Source organism: Oncorhynchus mykiss, chromosome 17 (genome assembly GCF_013265735.2).
Source record: "Oncorhynchus mykiss isolate Arlee chromosome 17, USDA_OmykA_1.1, whole genome shotgun sequence".
Classification (NCBI taxonomy): Eukaryota; Metazoa; Chordata; class Actinopteri; order Salmoniformes; family Salmonidae; genus Oncorhynchus; species Oncorhynchus mykiss.
The window spans coordinates 38,908,741-38,935,599 of NC_048581.1; the positions used below are offsets into that span (position 1 = coordinate 38,908,741).

A 26,859-nucleotide genomic window follows, 5' to 3' on the forward strand; every position below is an offset into this window, starting at 1 on the left:
CGAACTAGAAGAGCAAGCATTTCGCTACATCCACATTAACATCTGCTAAACACGTGTATGTGACCAATACATTTTGATTTGATCCTAAAATTGCATATTAGAATAGACTGCATTCACTGTCATTCACTGATTCAGTGATGGTCGACCAAGATCAGGATTATAGCTGTATAAAGTTATGTCCCTCTTAAGTATTCACATGGTAATTGCAGGTACAGTGCAATTACAGTGTATAATTGTTACATTACCTGTTCGTAACAACACAAACTAAATATAAGCATTACATTTGTAAACCAACTCAAATCAATTCCGTTGAAAAATGAGATTATGCAAGCCACTAACAGGTAGGATAACAGTGCTAAGCACAAACAAATTACGACATTACATTGTACCTCAGCAGTCAACTGCAGTCATTCGAATTGTGATTTGTGTTTGCACAATTTGAAATGGGAAACAAAGTTAAAAATGTTATTTCATATAAACGATTATCAACATTTCACATGGTTTTCATGGGGGTGAATAGTCTTTGCCTTAATCATGCGGTGGGAATGGAACTTCCAGTGCACTGTGCAGAGACAGATCCCTTGTTTCCACCCCTATGGTAAAGAAATGGTTTGCTCCATGCAGATAGTGGCTCTTTGCTGAATTTCACTACAGTCGGTGCTTGCCTTGCTGCCGTGACAGTACTGTACCTTTTTCTGCCTCTGTTGATCTCTTATTGCTCTTTGAACAATTTTACTCTTGAAATTTTCCTTGGTGAGTAATTTCTTCCCCTCTTACCTTTTCTTTTTTTCTTCTTTTTCTCTATTTTTGTTCCTCTTTATTTTGTTATATTTTTCCATTTCAGTGCCTCAATTCTCATAGATTTTTAAATTTTTTGAATGCATTTTGACTTTTGGATAGCTCGCTATTGACTTATAATTACAGTGTCCGAGGAAAGAATGTATGTGTCTTTACTCTCTTACAAAATGTGTATTACGAATAGGACATATAGCCTATCTATGTGTTGGGAGGAATTTATATTTCCAATAATCAGCAATCTGTTTTCATGTTCTCTATTTTACTCCCGAATGACTGTCATTGATTTTTGGTGTGCAGGTTTTTCTAAGCCTACAAAAAGTAACCCAATGACACACTGACCAGGTATAAAATGTTTTTGTTGTTGTTATTCTTCTGGCGTATCTCCGTTTGAGGTTATTAACCATTTTTCTTTTGAATATGTGGGGAATAGAATAATTTTGTGCAACAATATTGAGACGTCCTGAATACATTAGTGACCGTTCAGCATGCCCATGCCTACACCATTATCTAAATGTTATGAAATACCTTTCCCCGTTACGTTAGAATAATAAATACTTTTTAAGATGATATATTATTTTTATCGCTATTTTCATTAAAGTAGTTCATGCAACCAGATATGCGTGTGGCTCAACGTGAAAGTTTAAATGCAAAATGAACAAGGCATTAACACCTTCTTATTTATGTATTGTGTTCTTATATAGAACGTTCCATTGTACTTTGATTGATAGCATAGTGAAAAACTAAAAAAACTAACCAAGAAACAATTTTCTCCAACCATGATGGCTAGAATTTCATATAAGGTTTCCCTCATAGAACAAATTTCACCAACAGTCCAAATAGTTCATGTCAATACAATACTAACGATCCGACACTGCAGATAGGCTATTCATGCAGCTGACTGATGACACAGGGCAATGAGAAAGCTTAGCCCGAAGACAGCCATGGTATTTGCAGATCTGTCATCATCATTATTTAGTGTTTTACCCTAATGCATCTATTATTTGTGGATGCTGTGCTGTCAAATGTTTTGTGCTCCACCTCTGCCCTGATAGAATGTCTTTCCCTTCAACTGGCGGTAACCCCATGCTTCTATAGGGTTATCCATCAAAAATACATAATTACAATGTAATGTATGAAGCAAGAGCAGAGATGGACCTATTGAATCATAGCAGAAGCATTCATTTGTGGAGGTGACGGAAGGGCAAACATTCTAGGGTCATTTTTTACAGAAAATGTATCATTATTTAGCTACCTCTGCATTATCAGTATCTGTCACTATACTGTATTTACAAAGGCGTTGCAACTGCTTAACCCCATCCTGACCAATTCAGTACCAGTATGAAAATAACAGACCTAGGTCCAAAAACTATTTATTTTCTTTCAAGTACTTTACCTGCGTTTAATCATGCTTTAGTTGCGCTTTAGTTGTTGAATGGAATAGTCCCAAAAGTGCAAACCCTGTCCATCTGGCACTTCTGGCAGGTTCAATCAAATGCTCAAAGTGCTTGAAAGAAAACAAATACTTTTTGGACCCAGGTCTGTTGAATGACTGTTTCTGAGAGTGGGACGCCTTCTTGAAGTCCATCTGAGCTAAACTTGTTTAAATATAAGTCAAGGTGTTTTAATGTAGGGCTTAATTTTGGGCCAGGGAATGCTTCAGCCTATGCATGGAATGCTTTTAAAATGACTCAAACATACTGGTACAGACATACTCCCGTAGATATGCATCACGTAGCTTATCATTCCAAGTCTTCTCCTCTTAAGTCTGTTAATTGCTAAGGCTCTCGTTGACTGAGGAAGATTCCCATTAAGAGTGAGTAAAGTGCATGCATCCCAAGTCCAATTTTAATCAAAGAAATGTAGTCTTACTGAATATGGCATGAACAACCAAAATGGTTCTGAGAAGATAAACCAAACTTTTGAGTTAATTGACTAGATAATTAATTTAAGCACTCCATGAGACATAAATGTGTTTTTCATATAAAACTGAATGACAGATTTTGTATTTTTGACCGTCATTTTTCCAGCAGTAATGTTCACTGTCACCGGGGACAGAAGTGTTAAAATCTCTGTGAAAGCATAACAGAAGTATAGCAACCGTGTGAAGTGTAAGGGAATTTTAAATGGAAAGCTCAGGTGTATTGCCTTAGGCAAGAGCAGGCTGGCACTTCTTTGCAGGGGTCTGGGCTGAAAATGACAGGTGTTTGATCCTTTGATCTTCAGCAGGTTCTTCCAGGAGCTAACTCCAATTCACGTTGTAGAGAAAGTATGTCTTCTATCGTGTGCAAAATCCAGTGGGTAGTAACTTTTTTTCTTAAGCACGATGAGCGAATATTTTCAACATAGAGCATGTGTTATGATACGGCCATGTTTTGAGGAGCATGGTTGGGTTCTGGACAGACCAGACCTCAATCTTTGATCAACATTACTCCTACGGGTTACCTTCGAGCTTTGGAAAACACGAGTCCCCAGATCACTTGTTTCTAACCAACATACATTGCAGTAGCACTGTACGTTACAAATAAATATGTGTAGCCTATTAGTAAGAAACTACCGTTATGTCTCACAGCGAACTGATTTTTCACCAAAAGATGTTGCCTAACTATCTTTTCCCTGTTGAAAGCCATCAACACATGCAACATATCCTCTTTAAATAGGACAGAATATTGGCACATACGGGGGGAGGGGGGGGGATCATTTAATATTTGCAATGTAAAGCTCTGTAGGGAATAATATTTTTTCATCCAGATGCTGCAGCAGTAATCCTGGACTCCCTAATTGAATCCACAGGGTGTTTTTAGTGATAAGGTCTCAGGTGAGCCTCTGCTGCGACAGGTTACGTCTCTGTAGTGAAATCACTCTGCTTATCATACTTCTTTTAAATTGCAGGATTCCATTGTACAGTCCCGGGCTGAGAGCACTGGGACCAAGCATCTAGTATCAGACCTCCTCGTTACCTGGTCAGAGTAGACAGGTATGTGCAGTGGCTTTAATAACCAATACAGTATTAGGAACCTAACAATAGTCTGAGCAGTGATATATTGAACATTTAGGAAAGATGTCATATGTTGGTTGTTATCTGGTCAGGTAAGCAGATTTACAACCAGTTTAAGCATTTTCGGGTTGCTCAAATTATTTTTACAAAATAGTATACAACTAGTATACAACTGGACCATGTTGCCATACTGACGTCCCGTTTTGGCCGCTAAGATGCTGTCACCAAATGTTCTATGACAATAACACTCACATTTTCATTGTAACTGGAATGAAATTGTCCAACATGGCAGCAATGGAGGAAGTGCATGAAGATGGCTGCCTCATGCACTTACCACAAATGCCTAGGTCCTGTCGTATGACTGGTGACAATACTTAGACTGGACACCGTCATTTTATGTTAAAACTACACTGGTCATGGTGTTGATATTTTTGGCGTTAAAACAAAACTAAATGGAGTAAATATCCAACTCTCAGAGTTGCTTAAATTGAACTCCATTTGCCATTTTACTATTTTCAGTGTTGTTTTTAATGAACTCCCTTGTCATTGTTAATTCACAACAAAAAAGTTTACAATCAAGCAGAGAACATTTCTCTTTCAGTTTAGTTAATTTGAGTTATAAGGATGTACAGGTTTATTTGAATATTTCACGTTTAGGTGGTTTGAAATTTCTGGAAGCCAACAATCTTACCAATGGTTGCTATAACTACATCCACTTACAGATTGGATTAGTTTAGAAAAATGCATGTTTCTTATCTGTGTGTAGCATAAGATCAAAAACAATCAATGTACATGCGAAAACACATAATGAAACAAACAATTAAACAAATCAACAAGGCATGCTGGGAAATATTAGGCCCCTCCCACATTTGTGGATAACTCCATAGATTTAACTCCCTTGCCCAATTCCAAATCGGCCCCTAGATCCTACACTTTATGCAATTGTGGAGATCTGAGACGATTTGACAGGTGAAACTTTCACCTAGCCTATCAGAGGACGTTATCAAATCAAATCAAATGTATTTGTCACATACACATGGTTAGAAGATGTTAATGCGAGTGTAGCGAAATGCTTGTGCTTCTAGTTCTGACAATGCAGTAATAACCAACGAGTAATCTAACCTAACAATTCCAAAACTACTACCTTATACACACACACAAGTGTAAAGGGATAAAGAATATGTACATAAAGATATATGAATGAGTGATGGTACAGAACGGCATAAGCAAAATGCAGTAGATGGTATCAAGTACAGTATACACATATGAGATGAGTAATGTAGGGTATGTAAACAAAGTGGCATAGTTAAAATGGCTAGTGATTCATGTATTACATAAAGATGCAGTAGATGAAATAGGGTACAGTATATGCATCAAATCAAATGTATTTATATAGCCCTTCGTACATCAGCTGATATCTCAAAGTGCTGTACAGAAACCCAGCCTAAAACCCCAAACAGCAAGCAATGCAGGTGTAGAAGAACGGTGGCTAGGAAAAACTCCCTAGAAAAGGCCACAACCTAGGAAGAAACCTAGAGAGGAACCAGGCTATGTGGGGTGGCCAGTCCTCTTCTGGCTGTGCCGAGTGGAGATTATAACAGAACATGGCCAAGATGTTCAAATATTCATAAATGACCAGCATGGTCCAATAATAATAATCACAGGAAGAACAGTTGAAACTGGAGCAGCAGCACGGCCAGGTGGACTGGGGACAGCAAGGAGTCATCATGTCAGGTAGTCCTGAGGCATGGTCCTAGGGCTCAGGTCCTCCGAGAGAGAGAAAGAAAGAGAGAAAGAGAATTAGAGAGAGCATACTTAAATTCAAACAGGACACCGGATAGGACAAGAGAAGTATTCCAGATATAACAAACTGACCCTAGCCCCCCGACACATAAACTACTACAGCATAAATACTGGAGGCTGAGACAGGAGGGGTCAGGAGACACTGTGGCCCCATCCGAGGACACCCCCGGACAGGGCCAAACAGGAAGGATATAACCCCACCCACTTTGCCAAAGCACAGCCCCCACATCATTAGAGGGATATCTTCAACCACCAACTTACCATCATGAGACAAGGCCGAGTATAGCCCACAAAGATCTCCGCCACGCCATACATATACATATGAGATGAGTAATGTAGGGTATGTAAACATTATATTAGGTATTATTGTTTAAAGTGGCTAGTGATATATTTTACATCTATTCCCATTATTAAAGTGGCTGGAGTTGAGTGAGTGTGTTGGCAGCAGCCACTCAATGTAGTGGTGGCTGTTTAACAGTCTGATGGCCTTGAAATAGAAGCTGTTTTTCAGTCTCTCGGTCCCTGCTTTAATGCACTTGTACTGACCTCGCCTTCTGGATGATAGCGGGGTGAACAGGCAGTGGCTCGGGTTGGTTGTCCTTGATGATCTTTATGGCCTTCCTGTGACATCGGGTGGTGTAGGTGTCCTGGAGGGCAGGTAGTTTGCCCCCAGTGATGCGTTGTGCAGACCTCACTACCCTCTGGAGAGCCTTACGGTTGTGGACGGAGCAGTTGCCGTACCAGGCGGTGATTCAGCCCGACAGGGTGCTCTCAATTGTGCATCTGTAGAAGTTTGTGAGTGCTTTTGGTGACAAGCCAAATTTATTCAGCCTCCTGAGGTTGAAGAGGCGCTGCTGCACCTTCTTCACCACGCTGTCTGTGTGAGTGGACCAATTCAGTTTGTCCGTGATGTGTACGCAGAGGAACTTAAAACTTACTACCCTCTCCACTACTGTCCCATCGATGTGGATAGGGGGGTGCTCCCTCTACTGTTTCCTGAAGTCCACAATCATCTCCTTTGTTTTGTTGACATTGAGTGTGAGGTTATTTTCCTGACACCACACTCCGAGGGCCCTCACCTCCTCCCTGTAGGCCGTCTCGTCGTTGTTGGTAATCAAGCCTACCACTATTGTGTCGTCCGCAAACTTGATGATTGAGTTGGAGGTGTGCATGGCCACGCAGTCATGGGTGAACAGGGAGTATAGGAGAGGGCTCAGAATGCACTGTTGAGGATCAGCGGGGTGGAGATGTTGTTAGCTACCCTCACCACCTGGGGGCGGCCCGTCAGGAAGTCCAGTACCCAGTTGCACAGGGCGGGGTCGAGACCCAGGGTCTCGAGCTTAATGACAAGTTTGGAGGGTACTATGATGTTAAATGCTGAGCTGTAGTCGATGAACAGCATTCTCACATAGGTATTCCTCTTGTCCAGATGGGTTAGGGCAGTGTGCAGTGTGGTTGAGATTGCATCGTCTGTGGACCTATTTGGGCGGTAAGCAAATAGTCCTTGGACTAGTCTCTCAAAGCACTTTGTGATGACGGAAGTGAGTGCTACGGGGCAGTAGTCGTTTAGCTCAGTTACCTTCACTTTCTTGGGAACAGGGACAATGGTGGCCCTCTTGAAGCATGTTTGAACATCAGAACATCTGTAAACACACCAGCCAGCTGGTCTGCGCATGCTCTGAGGACGCCGCTGGGGATGCAGTCTGGGCCTGCAGCCTTGCGAGGGTTAACATGGCTGCAGTGAAGTAGAGTCCACAGGTTTTGGTTGCGCGCTGTGTCAGTTGCACTGTATTGTATGGTCAAATCCTGACAGATCTCCACAAGTGCATATGGTGTAGGTTCTAGGGGTCGATTTGGGATTGGGTTCCTGTCTCTGGTTACTCTTATTAATGGAGTAAAAAGTACTCCTTCCAGTTATCAACACTAACTCCAGGGAGCGTATCACTCTCCTGAAGATAATTCCCAATCGAGTCAATTTAACCCATATTTTTTTGTCACTGTGATTTGTACTATCCTTGATTTACTGTGCATATTGATTGCTCTCGACCAAATAAAACAAGGAATATATTAAATAAATTCTCCTAGTTCAGACACATCCCCTCACATTTCTGTAATACTGAATATATGATAATTTGGTCACACTTTACATAACGTATAATTGTTACATTGACAATATTGTTCTTTCAGTTTATTTAAGAAATTGCAATGTGACAACAAGTACTATGTAACAACATAATACAATGTTGTTAGTGTAATTACAGAGTTGCTACAAAGGCATAAGAGCAATTCATGTAACTGGACACAATAGTTAAGAACATCATTTAATTTCTTCCTATGAGTCGTTTCCTGTATCAAAGTTTGTCACATGCAACATACCTCAGGTTGATAATTTGACCCACCTGTCCTATCCAATTACGTAATTGAAGAACAAAACACACACACACACAGTGGGGAGAACAAGTATTTGATACACTGCTGATTTTGCAGGTTTTCCTACTTACAAAGCATGTAGAGGTCTGTACTTTTTATCATAGGTACACTTCAACTGTGAGAGACTCTAAAACAGAATCTAAAACAAAAATCCAGAAAATCACATTGTATGATTTTTAAGTAATTAATTTGCATTTTATTGCATGACATAAGTATTTGATCACCTACCAACCAGTAAGAAATCCATCTCTCACAGTCCTGTTAGCTTTTCTTTAAGAAGCCCTCCTGTTCTCCACTCATTACCTGTATTAACTGCACCTGTTTGAACTCGTTACCTGTATAAAATACACCTGTCCACACACTCAATCAAACAGACTCCAACCTCTCCACAATGGCCAAGACCAAAGAGCTGTGTAAGGACATCAGGGATAAAATTGTAGACCTGCACAAGGCTGGGATGGGCTACAGGACAATAGGCAAGCAGCTTGGTGAGAAGGCAACAACTGTTGGCGCAATTATTGGAAAATGGAAGAAGTTCAAGATTACAGTCAATCATCCTTGGTCTGGGGCTCCATGCAATATCTCACCTCGTGGGGCATCAATGATCATGAGGAAGGTGAGGGATCAGCCCAGCACTACACAGCAGGACCTAGTCACTGACCTGAAGAGACCTAGGACCACAGTCTCAAAGAAAATCACATTAGTAACACACTATGCCGTCATGGATTAAAATCCTGCAGCGCACGCAAGGTCCCCCTGCTCAAGCCAGCGAATGTCCAGGCCCGTCTGAAGTTTGCCAATGACCATCTGGATGATCCAGATGAGGAATGGGAAAAGATCATGTGGTCTGATGAGACAAAAATAGAGCTTTTTGGTCTAAACTCCACTCGCCATGTTTGGAGGAAGAAGAAGGATGAGTACAACCCCAAGAACACCATCCCAACCATGAAGCATGGAGGTGGAAACATCATTCTTTGGGGATGCTTTTCTGCAAAGGGGACAGGACGACTGCACCGTATTGAGGGGAGGCTGGATGGGGCCATGTATCGCGAGATCTTGGCCAACAACCTCCTTCTCTCAGTAAGAGCATTGAAGATGGGTCGTGGCTGGGTCATCCAGCATGACAACGACCCGAAACATACAGCCAGGGCAACTAAGGAGTGGCTCCATAAGAAGCATCTCAAGGTCCTGGAGTGGCCTAGCCAGTCTCCAGACCTGAACCCAATAAAACATTTTTGGAAGGAGCTGAAAGTCAGTTTTGCCCAGCGACAGCCCCGAAACCTGAAGGATCTGGAGAAGGTCTGTATGGAGGAGTGAGCCAAAATTCATGCTGCAGTGTGTGCAAACCTGGTCAAGAACTACAGGAAACTTATGAACTCTGTAATTGCAAACAAATGTTTCTGTACAGAACTCTACATGCTTTGTAAGTAGGAAAACCTGCAAAATCAGCAGTGTATCAAATACTTGTTCTCCCCAATGTATATATACAGTACCAGTCAAAAGTTGACACACCTACTCATTGTTCGGGTTTTCCTTTAATTTTACTATTTTCTACATTGTAGAATAATAATGAAGACATCAAGACCATTAAATATCACATACTGTATGGAATCAGATAGTAACCAAAAATCTGTTAATCAAATCGAAATGTATTTTATATTTGAGATTCTTCAAAAGAGCCACCCTTTGCCTTGATGACAACTTTGCACACTCTTGGCATTCTCTCAACAATCTTTGAGGTAGTCACCTGGAATACATTTCAAATAGCAGGTGTGCCTTGTTAAAAGCTCATTTGTGGAGTCGAAAAGAACAGCAAGCGCTACTACCGGAGAGCCCTTCTTTGTCTACACCCATTCAGCATCATTCACACCCTCTTAAGCTTTAGCCCCTCCCATCTCTTTAAGGGTTGATCTGAGCGTTCTTTAGTAACAACAGAAGTTAATTCTTAGGGCTGAAATCCCGTTAACGGGATGATATGACAACAGCCAGTGAAAGTGCAGGGCGCCAAATTCAAAACAACAGAAATCTCATAATTAAAATTCCTCAAACATACATTTTATGCTGTTTTAAAGGTAATCTCTTTGTTAATCCCACCACAGTGACCGATTTCAAATAGGCTTTACAGTGAAAGCACCACAAACGATTGTTAGGTCACCACCAAGCCACAGAAAAACACAGCCATTTTTCCAGCCAAAGAGAGGAGTCACAAAAAGCACAAATAGAGATAAAATTAATCACTAACCTTGAATTATCTTCATCAGATGACACTCATAGGACTTCATGTTACACAATACATGTATGTTTTGTTTGATAAAGTTCATATTTATGTAAAAAAAATCTGAGTTTACATTGGCGCGTTACATTCACTAGTTCCAAAAACATCCAGTGATTTTGCATAGCCACATCGATTCAACAGAAATACTCATCATAAATGTAGATGATAATACAAGTTATACACATGGAATTATAGATATACCTCTCCTTAATGCAAACGCTGAGAAGGCGCTAATAAATAAACTTTTCCGCCATGTTGGAGTCAACAGAAACCACATTATAAATATTCCCTTACCTTTGATGATCTTCATCAGAATGCACTCCCAGGAATCCTAGTTCCACAATAAATGCTTGATATGTTCAATAATGTCCATTATTTATGTCCAAAGTAGCTATTTTCGTTAGCTCATTAGGTGCACATATCCAAACGCTCGTGCTGGTCCAGCCGAACGTGGACAAAAACTTTATTAAGTTATATTACAGGTCAAAGAAACATTTCAAACTAAGTATAGAATCAATCTTTAGGGTGTTGTTATCATAAATCTTCAATAAAGTTCCAACCGGAGAATTCCTTTCTGTCTAGAGAAGCAATGGAACGCAGGTCGATATCGTGTGGAATGCATGTAACCAGGAAATGGCTCTCTGCCAGTAACCTGACTCAGTCAGCTCTTATTCAGGCCAACAACACAGTAGAAGCCTCATTCAAGTTTCTAAAGACGGTTGACATCAGTGGAAGCCCTAGGAAGTGCAACTTCATCCATATCTCAATGTGAATTCAATAGGGCCTGGGTTGAAAATCAACCAACCTCAGATTTCTGTTTGGATTTCACTTCCTGTTCAGATTTCTTCTCAGGTTTTTGTCTGCCATGTGAGTTCTGTTATACTCAGACATAATTCAAACAGTTTTAGAAACTTCAGATTGTTTTCTATCCAATTCTACTACTACTACTAATAATAATATGCATATATTAGCAACTGAGACTGAGGAGCAGGCCGTTTACTCTGGGCACCTTTCATCCAATCTACTCAATACTGCCCCTGCAGCCATAAGAAGTTAAGCACCCCTGTAAAGGCCTTTATTTAAAATAGCTACAGTTGAAGTCGGAAGTTTACATGCACCATAGCCAAATACATTAATCAGTTTTTCACAATTCCTGACATTCAATCGTAGTAAAAAAAAATCCCTGTCTTAGGTCAGTTAGGATCACCACTTTATTTTAAGAATGTGAAATGTCAGAATAATAGTAGAGAGAATGATTTATTTCATCACCTTCCCAGTGGGTCAGAAGTTTACATACACTCAATTAGTATTTGGTAGCATTGCCTTTATATTGTTTATCTTGTGTCAAATGTTGTTTGGGGTAGCCTTCCACAAGCTTCCAACAATAAGTTGTTCAAATTTTGTCCCATTCCTCCTGACAGAGCTGGTGTAACTGAGTCAGGTTTGTAGGCCTCCTTGCTCGCACAAGCTTTTTCAGTTCTGCCCACAAATCCTTTTCTATAGGATTGAGGTCAGGGCTTTGTGATGGCCACTCCGATACCTTGACTTTGTTGTCCTTAAGCCATTTTGCCACAAATTTGGAAGTATGCTTGGGGTCATTGTTCATTTGGAAGATCCATTTGTGAGGAAGCTTTAACTTCCTGACTGATGTCTTGAGATGTTGCTTCAATATATCCACATAATTTTCCTGCCTCATCATGCCATCTATTTTGTGAAGTGCACCAGTCCCTCCTGCAGCAAAGCACCCCTACAGTATGATGCTGCCACCCCGTGCTTCACGGTTAGGATGGTGTTCTTCGGCTTGCAACCCTCCCCTTTTTCCTCCAAACATAACGATGGTCATTATGGCCAAACAGCTCTATTTTTGTTTCATCAAACCAGTACAGTCTTTGTCCCCATGTGCAGTTGCAAACCGTAGTCTGGCTTTTTTATGGCAGTTTTGGAGCAGTGGCTTCTTCCTTGCTGAGCGGCCTTTCAGGTTATGTCGATATAGGACTCGTTTTACTGTGGATACCTTTGTACCCGTTTCCTCCAGCATCTTCACAAGGTCCTTTGCTGATGTTCTGGGATTGATTTGCACATTTCGCACCAAGGTACGTTCATCTCTAGGAGACAGAACGCGTCTCCTTCCTGAGTGGTATGACGGCTGCGTGGACCCATGGTTTTTATACTTGCGTAATATTGTTTGTACAGATGAATGTGGTACCTTCATGCGTTAGGAAATTGCTCCCAAGGATGAACCACACTTGTGGAGGTATTGGCTGATTTCTTTTGATTTCCCATGATGTCAAGCAAAGAGGCACTAAGTTTGAAGGTAGGCCTTGAAATACATCCATAGGTACACCTCCAATTGACTCAAATGATGTCAATTAGCCTATCAAAAGCCATGACATCATTTTCTTAGTGTATGTAAACTTCTGATCCACTGGAATTGTGATACAGTGAATTATAAGTGAAATAATCTGAAATAATCTAGCTAGCTAGCTAAACAGTGAACCATAATCACAACTCATGAGGTTACTACCCTGCATGATTCTGCAGTGAGCTAACCAACCAGGTTCAATGTTAGTTAGCCAAGCAAATGGCTCTGAGATACAAATAATAAGATCATACACGTAACGTTAGCAAGCAGTACACTTTAACTAGAAATTAAACCACTTTCTTACCCATATACATCATAGATGGACGCATCTCCTGTCACGGATGTCATGTTTCCCTTCGTTTGAATATGTAATCCAGAGACAGGAGTTTTCTCCATCTCCTTAGCTATCACACTCGAATTCCATTGAACTCGGTCCTCCAGAAAGTAGATGCAGTTTTAATACGCAATACATAAAAAAGCTACGTTAGACAGGATTACCAACACATACTGACCAGCTCAAATAGACAGAAGCGTACTAAACTCAGCAAAAAAAGAAACGTCCCTTTTTCAGGACCCTGTCTTTCAAAGATTATTCGTAAAAATCCAAATAACTTCACAGATCTTCATTGCAAAGGGTTTGATTGCTGTTTCCCATGCTGGTTCAATGAACCATGAACATGCACCTGTGGAACGGTCGTTTAGAACCTAATAGCTTACAGATGGTAGGCAATTAAGGTCACAGTTGTGAAAACTTAGGACACTAAAGAGGCCTTTCTACTGACTATGAAAAATACCAAAAGAAAGATACCCAGGGTCCCTGCTCATCTGAGTGAACATGCCTTAGGCATGCTGCAAGGAGGCATGAGAACTGCAGATGTGGCCAGGGCAATAAATTGCAATGTCCCGTACTCTGAGACGCCTAAGACAGTGCTACAGGGAGACAGGACGGACAGTGCAGTGGCAGACCACTCGCAGTGGCAGACCACGTGTAACAACACCTGCACAGGATCAGTGCATCCAAACATCATACCTGCGGGACAGGTACAGGATGGCAAGAACAATTGCCCGAGTTACACCAGGAATGAACAATCCCTCCATCAGTGCTCAGACTGTCCGCAATAGGCTGAGAGAGGCTGGACTGAGGGCTTGTAGGCCTGTTGTAAGGCAGGTCCTCACCAGACATCATCGGCAACAACGTCACCTATGGGCACAAGCCCACTAGTGGACTATAAAGGGCCATATTGGACATTGACATACCGTCTCTGTTGTCTATGAGTTCAATGGACAAGTGTCCTGTGACGTCAACATTGAGTAAACAATTTTAATCAGCTAAGTACATGCTGTGATAGGTGGTAGGTACACAAGTGTGTTTGAGCCTTTTCCTTACTCCCCTTTAGTGTTTTACCACTGCATTGGATGACATGCTCCCTTTGGGGACAGCACTTGTGTGTGACTGTAGCCCATCTCTGAAAACCTCAAAGACTTTTTATTCGGCATCTTACCCCAAGTGAACCTTATATTCAAGGTCTTTGTCTGTCGGGCTGGTATCATGTCAGGTAACAATAATGCACTACTGTACTGTTGACTGGTGAGCCATACAGGTCAGTAGTACCCAGGACATCCGTGTGATAGTGTATCCTATCACATGGATTGTAACGGTATTCCTGTGGTGAAGTAGAGGCAGACCAAAAAGCAGCGTGATTATATTGATTAATGTTTAATAACAAAAAGGATAAACACAAAATCTACAAAACAACAAACGTGGAAAACCAAAAACAGCCCCGTCTGGTGCAAAACACAGAGACAGGAACAATCACCCACAAACACACAGTGAAACCCAGGCTACCTAAGTATGATTCTCAATCAGAGACAACTAATGACACCTGCCTCTGATTGAGAACCATACTAGGTCGAAACATAGAAATAACCCAAAACATAGAAAAGCAAACATAGACTGCCCACCCAACTCATGCCCTGACCATACTAAATAAATACAAAACAAAGGAAATCAAGGTCAGAACGTGGCATGGATATACACAGTGAGTGTGTGTGTGTGTGTGTGTGTGTGTATTTAAAGGGCTGGTTTAGTGTGCTTACACGTGTGTGTGCATGTGACACGTGCACGCATGTGTGACAGTACCTGAGAGAACCCATATCAGCTGTCCGAGTTTGTAATCATCACGTCTCCCTTCACTGCCACTTTACTTTATTGCATTTTTAAAAAGGGCCTGAAAATGAATGGCATTTCATGGGCTCACTCCCAGTTCATAACGAGTATCCTCTGTCTTGTCTCTCTAAGGGCTGGATTCAATCCGCAGCGCTGAAGTTCGGGGTTACAGCATGATTGAAATTTAAAGGCACTGTTCCCATGTTAGCAGAGACCGCATTCACGGAAAACGCTGCATAAGTCATCTCAATCAGAAATTACCTTAACATTTTGATTGCGCAATCTGTAAAGCTTCAGCGATACAGATTGAATTAAGCCCTTAGTGTTGCTCTTGCTCATCTCAGGGCACTTCCCTCAAGTCTCTTCCCGCCACTGTCAGCTTGTCCAAAGCGATTTGGAAAAAGAGTATTACATCCTTGCAATCTCTGTTACACAGTGTATAATAGTTGACATGCTCTCAGTGTCCCCTGTGGGCGATGGTATTGACCTCATAAACACAGCTTGGTAAAATGACATGCCACTGAAAATAAGTCATTACCCGACACTGCTCTTTTTCTGCCACTGCTCAAGTGTTAAACTATTGTCCTTTATTAGCTTCTTTAAAAAAATTCAACACCACTTAATAAAATCAGATCAAATGTATTTATCACGTGCCCTTTCCCAACAATGCATAACTGAAAAGTACAAACAATGTGCAAAAAAAAAAGTGACGCACTAAAATGACAATAATGAGGCTATATACAAGGAGTACTGGTACGAGGCAATTGAGGTTATTTAGGTAATATTTACATGTAGGTAGCGGTATAAGTGACAAGGTAATCAGGATAGACAATAAATAGAGTATCAATACGCATGTGTTGGTGTGTTTTGTGTGTGTTGGAGTGTAGTGTAGTATATGTGAGTGTCTGGGTAGAGTCCGGTGAGTGTGCATAGAGCCAGTGCAAGATTGTCAGTGCAAAAAAAGGGGGTCAATGCAAATACACTATATAGCAGTGTTATGGTACTCGAAACCGGTTTATATATACACTCCTTTCTTGAAACATTAATATTAAAAGCCTTTATATCTATTATAAACATGTTTGCACAGTGGCGAACCTATAGGTCTTCAGTGTGTGACATGTTTGTGATTCTGAAAGGACAGCAACCATAATACCAGCGCACTTTTTGTAAAACTCAAAGTGCCAGTGGTGTATTGGAGGGTATATGCAGGAATAAACTGTATACCTCCTTTTTTCCCCAGTGGACATTGTTTATACTCACTTCTTAATCCCTACTGATGCTTATATATCAAAGTAGTGTAGTGGAGGTATACAATTGATTAATTATGTAGTACAATAGAGAAATCATGCACAAAGTACACAATCACAAAGCAGGTGAAATACATTATATTCACATGCGTACCACACACACAGCCTAGTTTTAGTGGAATATCATCTGCAGGCAGCAAGAGTGTGCAGCTCTCAACTGGTTTTTGCATGGAACAGCTCACAGAAGAATGACATTGGTAACCAGGGAAGGAAAGATGTTTTGATTTATGATATCTACCAGTAAATGATAACTAAGGCAACAATAGGTATTACATTTTAATCTGCGAGAGAAGGGCTACCCCTGGTGGAAAGAGGCTGTATGGCACAAAATAAGTTGAATGCGCGCTGTAAGTTACGTAGTGACATGTCATGCATGATGTAATGTACAGCATCAGAGGGGTTAGTTTTTTCATCTTTTCTCCAATACTGTTAGTCCATTACGATGTCAATCAATGCTGAATCGAAACGTAGTTTCACACCCCGGACTTTGATGCCAACACAGTCACTGCAGTCCATTTGTTTTCATTGCAGCCTCGTTTGAATGCCGCACATTGGTACGGAAAGGGGTGATATTTACGGTAACAGTTAGTCAATGCTCTAGATGTCATTAAACAGCCTAACCAGCTCTGCTGCAGTGAGTAAAATGGTAAGAGTGAGTTGTTCTCGATCTCTTGTGTCTGGTAGTAGCTAACTAGCATGCCAGCCAACTTTCGGCAGTTAGCTTGTGTTCTTGGTTGGGACAAGCATGCATTGACAACGAGGCTACAATTCCCCATCCTTTATCAATACAATTTTGACGGCCAACTAGTTGAGAAAGTTTGAGAGGGTTTATCTAATGTTGCTTCATTAGATTTTAGCTTATCTTGCTATGCCTCACAACTGAGGGAGAAGAGAGCCTACCTTTTCATGGTTGTTTAATCAATAGAACTCTAAAGTTCCCAAAATGTAAGAGGACTCCTGTGGTGTTTACATATTTGCAGAAATCCAATTAGACCACATGGGTCTCCCGGTCGCAGCCGGCTGCAACAGAGCCTGGACTCGAACCCAGAATCTCTAGTGGCACTGCGATGCAGTGCCTTAGACCACGGCACCACCTTGGAGGCCCAATTGCATTTTATTGCTGGCAATTTGAGTGCACAGAGATCCTGAGGCCCGTTATCATGCCATTCTTCCGCCGCCATCACCTCATGTTTCAGCATGATAATTCACGGACCCATCTCGCAAGGGTCTGTACACAATTCCTGGAAGCTGAGAATGTCTGAGTTCTTCCATGGCCTCCATACTCACCAGACATGTCACCCATTGAGCGTGTTTGTGTGCTCTGGATCAACATGTACGACAGCGTGTTCCAGTTCCCGCCAATATCCAGCAACTTTGCACAGCCATTGAAGAGGAGTGAGATAAACATTCCACAGGCCACAATCAACAGCCTGATCAACTCGATGTAAAGGAGATGTGTCGCACTGCATGAGGCAAATGGTGGTCACACCATTGACTGGTTTTCTGATCCAAGCCCCTACATTTTAAAGGTGTCTGTGGCCAACAGATGCATATCTGCATTCCCAGTTATGTGAAATCCATAGATTAGAGCCTAATTTATTTATTTAAATTGACAGATTTCCTTATATGAACTGTAACTCTGTAAAATGTTATAAATTGTTGCATTTTGTGTTTATATTTCTGTTCAGTATATAAAGGTCTACTGTTGCTCTGATTGGCTGTAGCGCATCAGTCTGTGTAGACTCTGGTCCTGGACAAGACAGATGTTTTTATTGCAGTGTCTATTAATTGTCCAAATGCACGGCAGCTTTCCCACGCTATATTGATATAGAATTTTCACAAATGTCTTAGTATGTCTAATTCCAAAACATTGTAAGAATTTATGAAAATGTAAAAATGACCATATCTAAGTGGTTGCTTATCAGAAATGTTTTAAGTGGGGGTGTATATGAACAGATTTTAATAAGATTTTGTGTTGCTAAAATGTTGTCAGTTCTACTTAAAAATTAAACAATGTTTCACACACAGTTATTTCCAAAGAGATGGCTAACAACAGCAAGCGTGCTGCAATAAATAACTGAGTTTCACTTACCAGATGATGATCATTTGAAACTTAACTTCTTGGTGAAAGGTATTCTTGAAAAGGGAGAAGCTAACAAATTAGAAGCTAACAAAAATTGTCCCACTCATTGAGTCAAAATGTGATTGGTTGATTCCACTGTCACTCCAAAATGCTGCCCTAATACAGTTGACAGATGCCTTTATCTAGCTTCTGATGGCCTAGCCAATGACTGACTTAGCTAGCTAGATTTATCTCCCCGGAGACCAGCAAAGAGAAATCCTGAAATCTGAAGATGTTAAATCAGAACATCATTAAAAATAATATAAAGATCATTATTATATTATTATTTTATAAACCCTTAGCCCTTCTCTGAAGGCGTAGAAGGACCCATGGTTCCCCACTGTGTTTTGGTTAATAATAAATTATAGTGGCTCTAAATAATCCAAATGTTGTTCTGACATAATCACAGAAATACTGGACATTTTGAACTCTTATCATGGTGTTAATTTGACAAAATAATTTGGGTATCGGTCTTGACTCAGTCTAGGACCCCTTGTTCCCCTCCCGGTCTTGACCTTGACTTGGACTCAATTTGCTCGGGCCTTGGTCTCGAACACAACACTGTTGGACACCCCTTCAAATTAGTTTATTCGACTATTTCAACCATACTCGTTTCTGACAGGTGTATAAAATCGAGTACACAGCCATGCAATCTCCATTGACAGACATTGGCAGTAGAATGGCCTTACTGAAAAGCTCAGTGACTTTCAACGTGGCACCATCATAGGATGCCAACTTTCCAACAAGTAAGTTCGTCAAATTTCTGCCCTGCTAGAGCTGCCCCAGTCAACTGTAAGTGATGTTATTGTGAAGTATAAATGTCTAAGAGCAATAACGGCTCAAGAGTGAATTGGTAGGCCACACAAGCTCAAAGAACGGGACCGCTGGGTACTGAAATGCGTGGCGCGTAAAAATCATCTGTCCTCAGTAGCATCACTCACTACCGAGTTCCAATCTGCCTCTGGAAGCAACGTCCTCTCAAGAACTGTTCGTAGGGAGCTTCATGAAATAGTTTTCCATGGCCAAGCAGCCACACTCATGCCTAAGATCACCAATGCCAAGCTTTGGCTGGAGTGGTGTAAAGCTCGCCGCCATTGGAATCTGGAGCAGTGAAAACGCGTTCTCTGAAGTGATGAATCATGCTTCACCATCTGGCAGTCCGACGGACGCATCTGGGTTTGTCGGATGCCAGTAGAACACTACCTGCCCGAATGCATAGTGCCAAATGTAAAGTTTGGTTGAGGAGGAATGATGGTCTGGGCTGTTTTTCATGGTTCGGTCTTAATTCCAGTGAGGGGAAATCTTAACGCTACAGCATACAATGACATTCTAGACGATTCTGTGATTCCCACCTTGTAGCTACAGTTTGGGGAAGGCCCTTTCTTGTTTCAGCATGACAACACCCCCGTGCACAAAGTGAGTTCAATACAGAAATGGTTTGTCGGTGTAGAAAACCTTGACTGGCCTGCACAGAAGAACCCTGATCTCCATAGAACACATTCGGGATGAATTGGAATGCAGACTGCGAGCCAGGCCTAATCATCAGTGCCTAACCTCACTAATGCTCTTGTGGCTGAATGGAAGAAAGTCCCTGCAGCAATGTTCCCAGAAGAGTGGAGGCTGTTATAGCAGCAATGGAGGCACCAACGCCATATTAATGCCCATGATCTTTGAATGAGATGTTTGACGAGCAAGTGTCCATATACTTTTGGTCATGTAGTGTAGTTCGGGTAGCCATTTGATTAACTGTTCAGCAGTCTAATGGCTTGGGGGTAGAAGCTGTTCAGGAACCTTTTGGTCACAGACTTGGAACTCCGGTAGCACTTGTCATGCGGTAGCAGAGAGAACAGTCTATGACTTAGGTGGCTGGAGCTTTTGACAATTTGTATGGCCTTCCTCTGACACTGCTTGGTATAGAGGTCCTGGATGGCAGGGATCTCTGCCCCAGTGATGTACAGTGAGGGAAAAAAGTATTTGATCCCCTGCTGATTTTGTACATTTGCGAACTGACAAAGAAATGATCCGTCTATAATTGTAATGGTAGGTTTATTTGAACAGTGAGAGACAGAAGAACAACAAAAAAATCCAGAAAAACGTTATAAATTGATTTGCATTTAAATGAGGGAAATAAGTATTTGACCCCCTCTCAATCAAAAAGATTTTTGGCTCCCAGGTGTCTTTTATACAGGTAACGAGCTGAGATTAGGAGCACACTCTTAAAGGGAGTGCTCCTAATCTCAGCTTGTTACCTGTATAAAATACATATGTCCACAGAAGCAATCAATCAATCAGATTCCAAACTCTCCACCATGGCCAATACCAAAGAGCTCTTCAATGATGTCAGGGACAAGATTGTAGACCTATACAAGGCTGGAATGGCCTACAAGACCATCGAGAACGGTGAGGAATCAGCCCAGAACTACATGGGAGGATCTTGTCAATGATCTCAAGGCACCAAGAAAACAATTGGTAACACACTACGCCGTGAAGTACTGAAATCCTGCAGTGCCCGCAAGTTCCCCCTGCTCAAGAAAGCACATACAGTGGGGAGAACAAGTATTTCATACATTGCCGATTTTGAAGGTTTTCCTACTTACAAAGCATGTAGAGGTCTTTTTTTTAATCATAGGTTCACTTCAACTGTGAGAGATGGAATCAAGAACTACAGGAAAACATATGATCTCTGTAATTGCAAACAAAGGTTTCTGTACCAAATATTAAGTTCTGCTTTTCTGATGTATCAAATACTTATGTCATGCAATAAAATGCAAATTAATTACTTAAAAATCATACAATGTGATTTTCTGGATTTTTGTTTTAGATTCCGTCTCTCACAGTTGAAGTGCACCTATGATAAACATTACAGAACTCTTCATGCTTTGTAAGTAGAAAAACCTACAAAATTGGCAGTGTATCAAATACTTGTTCTCCCCACTGTATACATGCCCTTCTGAAGTTTGCCAATTAACATTTGAATGATTCAGAGGACAACTGAGTGAAAGTGTTGTGGTCAGATGAGACCAAAATGGAGCTCTTTCGCATCAACTCAACTCGCCGTGTTTGGAGGAGGAGGAATACTGCCTATGACCCCAAGAACACCATCCCCACCGTCAAACATGGAGGTGGAAACATTATGCTCTGGGGGTGTTTTTCTGCTAAGGGGACAGGACAACTTCACCGCATCAAAGGGACGATGGACGGGGCCATGTACCGTCAACTTTTGGGTGAGAACCTCCTTCCCTCAGCCAGTGCATTGAAAATGGGTCATGGATGGGTATTCCAGTATGACAATGACCCAAAACACATGGCCAAGGCAACAAAGGAGTGGCTCAAGAAGAAGCACATTAAGGTCCTGGAGTGGCCTAGCCAGTCTCCAGACCTTAATCCCATAGAAAATCTCTGTGGAGGGAGCTGAAGGTACGAGTTGCCAAACGTCAGCCTCGAAACCATAATGACTTGGAGAAGATCTGCAAAGAGGAGTGGGACAAATATCCCTCCTGAGATGTGTGCAAACCTGGTGGCCAACTATAAGAAACGTCTGACCTCTGATTGCCAACAAGGGTTTTGCCACCAAGTACTAAGTCAGGATTTGCAGAGGGGTCAAATACTTATTTCCCACATTAAAATGCTGTTGCCATACCAAGCGGTGATGCAGCCAGTCAAGATGCTCTCAATGGTGCCGCTGTGGAACTGTGAGGATCTGAGGGCCCTGCCCAATCTTTTCAGCCTCCTGAGGGGGAAAAGTCGTGCCCTCTTCACGACTGTGTTGGTGTGTTTGGACCATGATAGGTCCTTCGTGATGTGAAAGCTCTTGACCCGTTCCACTACAGTCTCGTCGATGTGAATCGGCCCTCCGTTTCCACACTGCAAGTTCTCTGACTTCCTCACTGTAGGTTGTCTCATCGTCATCAGTGATCAGACTTACCACTGTTGTGTCATCGGCAAACTTAAATCTATATTATTAACAATAACATACTACTTAGAGCAGGGGTGTCAAATTCATTCTTCACTGGTCGCAGCATAAATAATGTGGTGTTATTTCTTTGCTGTCAAAATTTGAAAAAAATTATCCTCTATCCATTGTTTTAGGAATTGTCAATGCTCCCTGACTGTCTAGTTTAGCTGATTATTAGCGAGCTGGAAACAGTTAAGAAACTGTTGGAATGTTGGTTCATTATCATTTCTACACAGTTTCGATTTGATTTCAGTAAATAAGGTAAATAAATGTTAAAAATTATGCTTATTTTGTTTTACACCCCTGATTTAGTGGATGCTCAAATCAAATCATAACTTGATATTAAAAATGAAAACGGTTGTCTTAATCCTTTTTTTGTTGTTGTAACTAAAATAAGAATGAATTGGTCTAGTGAATTGATTACAGTTCTATAAAAGCATCTGTTCCTTTTTCTGGGTCTAAGGATTTAATGGTTTTAGTCAGATTAGACTCTGTCTATCAAGTTAGCTACTCACACATCTCAGTTGGGGCCCATAAGAAAATGTAACCATAGGCACTAAATGGAGAGATAATTACTCAATTAGCTTTCTAGTAGCAAATGGATATTATTTTTATGGCTTTAATGGTTATTTCTGAGGTTTCCCTGCAGCCCTCAATGGGCTTTGTCTATACAGTATGCATTCTTATTGAATATAGGTGGATACCTCTCTTTATTTAAGTTGGGCCTAATGTGCAGTTAGCCTACACATTTATGTAACCTCCCTTTTACAATGCACATTGCTTTTTTCATACCTTAGAGTCAGATAACTCTCATGAACTTAGTATTAGAACCAGACATGGGCCACTATGTTTTTGTAATGAGGAAGATGCTGGGTTAGTCCTCCTGCCTGCATGCATGATGTGCCTGTCTTACCCAGCATCCACATCAGGGGTGACCAAGGAGAGAGGTTTCACACCCGGATGCCTGGGGAAATGAGGACAGTTGCATATTATAGAGCACCGCGGCTTCAAAATGTGCATTAAGAAAGTTAATGGACGAGTTATTCGCACGCCATCTATACCTCCATAAAATCGACTTTTCACAGCATTCAATACAGCTTTCGATCCTTATTGATAAAGTATGTTCAGTTGACCTATAATGGTAATAATTAAGGATTTGTTGTTGGGTGGAATAAGGACTTTGACCATCCTTTGCCCGTACAGAAATGTACAGCAAGTAAGAAAATGTGTCTATCAATACTAAGCCGTAATAGTAAACACCCTCAGAGCAGCTTTGGGGGCGACAAACTGCCTGCTTCACATAACATGTCTCCACACTCAGCCCAGCCTCCACTATGTTCATGTGGAAAGATCCGAAAGTTCTGATACTGAAATCAATGGGCACAGATACCCTGTGCAGAAAATTATATGCAGGGAGCTAAGCAGCAGCCAAACCGAAGGCACGCCTCACCACTCCTCAAACAGCAGTTGTCCTCCAATCTGTCTGAACCTTCCACAATGTTTGCTGCTTCTTTCAAAATATCCCAACTAGTCGAATGGGAATGAGAAATGGCATTGTTAACAGCTGTAACTGCTGTGACATCCACCACCCTTCCCCTGAACTCGTTAAATTACAGTTTGAGCAGTCAATAATCACTTCTGTATAAACAGCCTCTCAACCTAAGGGGTAACCTCGGCGAGTGAGTATGATCATTATTATTATTATTTTCGCAGCAGACCAATGTGTTATTTTTCCCTCCTGAGTTATTCACTGTGACTGTCAAACAGGCCCACCACACAGCTGCATGGCTGTGTGGTGGTGGTGGAGGGAGGGACTGTTCTCTGTTGATTAGGAATATTCAACAACAATTAGGATCAGAGTTGTTGCAGAAGGAGCCGGCCGCCGAGCCTCAGTGCCAAGAACAACAGCACAAATGTCACTAGAACTAGTCACAACGTTTTTAGATCAGCAGGATACACTGGGGCCTTCCAGGCTAGCGTTTCCACAGGGAAAAAGCTCTCGGTTTTGACTGTGAAGATGGTGCAGGTAATTTTCGATTGGAATGTAGAGGCATTGTTAGGGAAGCTACTCTGAAAATATAGTTTACCCAAGCTACCAATTACTTCACACTGGAACAAGTTAAGCTACACTAAAGCTACCCTTAAGAAAAATATAGTTTACAAATTGCAATGACAGATCACTCTGTAGTCCAATGTTAACTGTGTAATTTAGCTTATTAAACACAAACACTGTTTCAAGTGAAAATTAGGTAAGTATGATGCCGAAAAGAAAGGACATTCTTGCCTAATACACCCATATTTTATTTTGGCTCAAAAAAAAATTGTTCCAGTAGTTGGCTACACTGCAAAAAAGTAGTTAACTAAAGAAAACACTACCAAGATTTTAATTTACTAGTTAAACTACCACCAAACTGCTCCACAATGGAGTTAAATTGCTAGTTGATCTACATGTAGTTCACTACTTACTTACACTGCATAACAGGTGTGTCTATCTTTTTATTCATGTATTCGTGTGTGTAACTGAATCAATTGGCCCCATTCTTAATCTCTCTTCCCCTTAAGCCACGAAGAGCCATAGTCACAATTGCTTCTCTCAACGCTTGGATAAGCACAGTTCGAACACAGTTAAGTATGCAGGCTGTCAAGTCGCTAGTTTATAGGAATTCTGACCACAAACCACTTTTGCATCAGCAGTCAAATATTAATTGTCAAAATGGGCAATTCTTTCCAGTGTAAACACAGATGGAAAAATAACAGCAAGAACAATGTGAACGCTATATGTAGGCACCACGTTCACAAACTGTGCTGTATGTAGTTGGCCTCTGTGTTGCGGATGTCAACGATGGCTGCAAACATAAAAACTCTACTGAAATGGCTGCATCACAGCTCAACACAACAGGAGTCCAAAATTATCCACTTTTTAAAAAAAAATGCTACATTTTAACATAATAGGAGAAAAGACCAACAGGGTTGCATTCAAGAACAACAATAAGAGGATGATATTGGGAGGTCTGTCATATTGGCAGTTATGTTATTGTGTGCCATCTTTCTGTATGAAGTACACAACAAAGCAAAGGCTTTTGTCCAGACTTGTTTGTGTCCCTCCTGCTTTTCCTGTCTATTCACCGGCACCCAATGAATCAAAGTTAGTTTGTGCCATTAGATGAGTGTGTGTGTTCCCTGAATCATTATCTGTGTGCCTAATAATTTTCAGATGTGGGAGGAAGCAAGATGAATAGACTTTGCTGATGCGAGGTGTGTGCCATTTCATGTGTGGGCACTTGGCAAACAGATAAATAACACCAAGTCTTGTTTATGGTACAACAGATTGTAGAGACTGAGGACCAAATGACCAAGATCCATCACATCGTTACGATTAGGGCCTGAATAGTAAAAACAAGATATCTAATGTATGTTTTAACAAGAGGCTCCCTTTATTGTATTGCTCTGTAAATTACACGTGGGTGTGAAAGTGACACATTAAACAATTATATTATTATTGAGTGTGCTGTATGAGTTGTGGGAGAGGTGGGGCCAGGATAGCATCTCTTCTTCATTTGGCTATTACAAATTGTAAGGGTCTTGTTGGAGCTAAGCAGTGTGTGTGGGTGCGTGCGTATGGTGCGAGTGTGCTTTCTCGTGTCCATGCATTTAATTGCTTTATTAAACCATCTATTCAGAGACCTGCTTATGGCAAGCGTGCCACAAGTGATCCTATTTGAACAGGGGACTGTTTGCCCACTAAAATGGCTTTGCCAGGGCTCTGTGTATTTACTAAATTACTCAGAAGCTCAATTACCCCCCCCCCCCCCCAAAAAAAAAATGTGCTCTGATATCCAAGTGATCTTAATGAAGGCCATTCTGATAAGCCGTGCGTTGCGTCTCTGGAAAGGAAAAGGGCATGGGCAGCAGTGTCGAAGGAAGTGTGCCAATAGGAGAACTGATGGGCTCAGCAGAAGTGTGTGAGACCGAGTGGGGACGAGAGAGATGAGGGGAGTGGGTAAAAGGGGAGAGGGACGTGGGATTCCTTGGCCCAGGCACGTAATGGAGGTATGCGGTGCATGTGTGTGGGCAGTCACTCTGGCAAGCTTAACAGATTGCCCGTCCGTTGAGTGGTGACCTTTGCTGACAGCAGTGCACTGTACAGCCCTGTTGCAGCCTCCAATCGGCTCCCGCTCTCTGGCTTTGGTCAAGTAGAATACAAACTAGGCTAAACCAAGCACACCATGCGGTACTACTCCCCTTTGAGGAGAAACAGAGGGCCAGGGGGGATTTGGGGGGAGAGGGTGCGGGTGGGGTGGGGTGGGGTAGATGTGTTGAAGGGAGGAGTAAGAGGAAGATGGGACATTTTGCATTCAGAATTTGGCAGTAAAGATCTAAAGAGAGGCATGCAATTTAGCATTTTATGCTAAATGTTATGTTTGTATTAGGTACAAATATTTGTAAAAATACATTATCAACTAAAACAGAAAGTCAGAGATGGAAAGAAAAAGGCTGTCCCCCCCCCCCCGTACCTCGGCCCAAGTTGTGTTAGGATCTGTGGGTCGTGAGCCAAACCACTCTGCCCTTTCATCAGGCTTATTCCAAACTGCTGGCACTGGCTTGCCTAATTAATGCAGAAGCATGCAAAAGGCTCAGGAGCACA

At 41.5% G+C, this 26,859-nt stretch overlaps 1 protein-coding gene across 2 annotated transcripts in view; it reads left to right on the forward strand.

Moving 5' to 3' along the window:
- Nucleotides 1–648: 648 nt before the first annotated feature.
- raly (RALY heterogeneous nuclear ribonucleoprotein) overlaps nt 649–26,859 on the forward strand; it is a 172,073-nt gene continuing 145,862 nt past the window's right edge. The window contains exons 1-2 of one of the 2 annotated variants that reach the window (XM_021568426.2): nt 649–753; nt 3,688–3,772. The gene's annotated coding sequence lies outside the window, so the exon portion shown is untranslated. The remainder of the gene's footprint in view (nt 754–3,687; nt 3,773–26,859) is intronic. The other variant, XM_021568427.2, reaches the window with a different exon arrangement.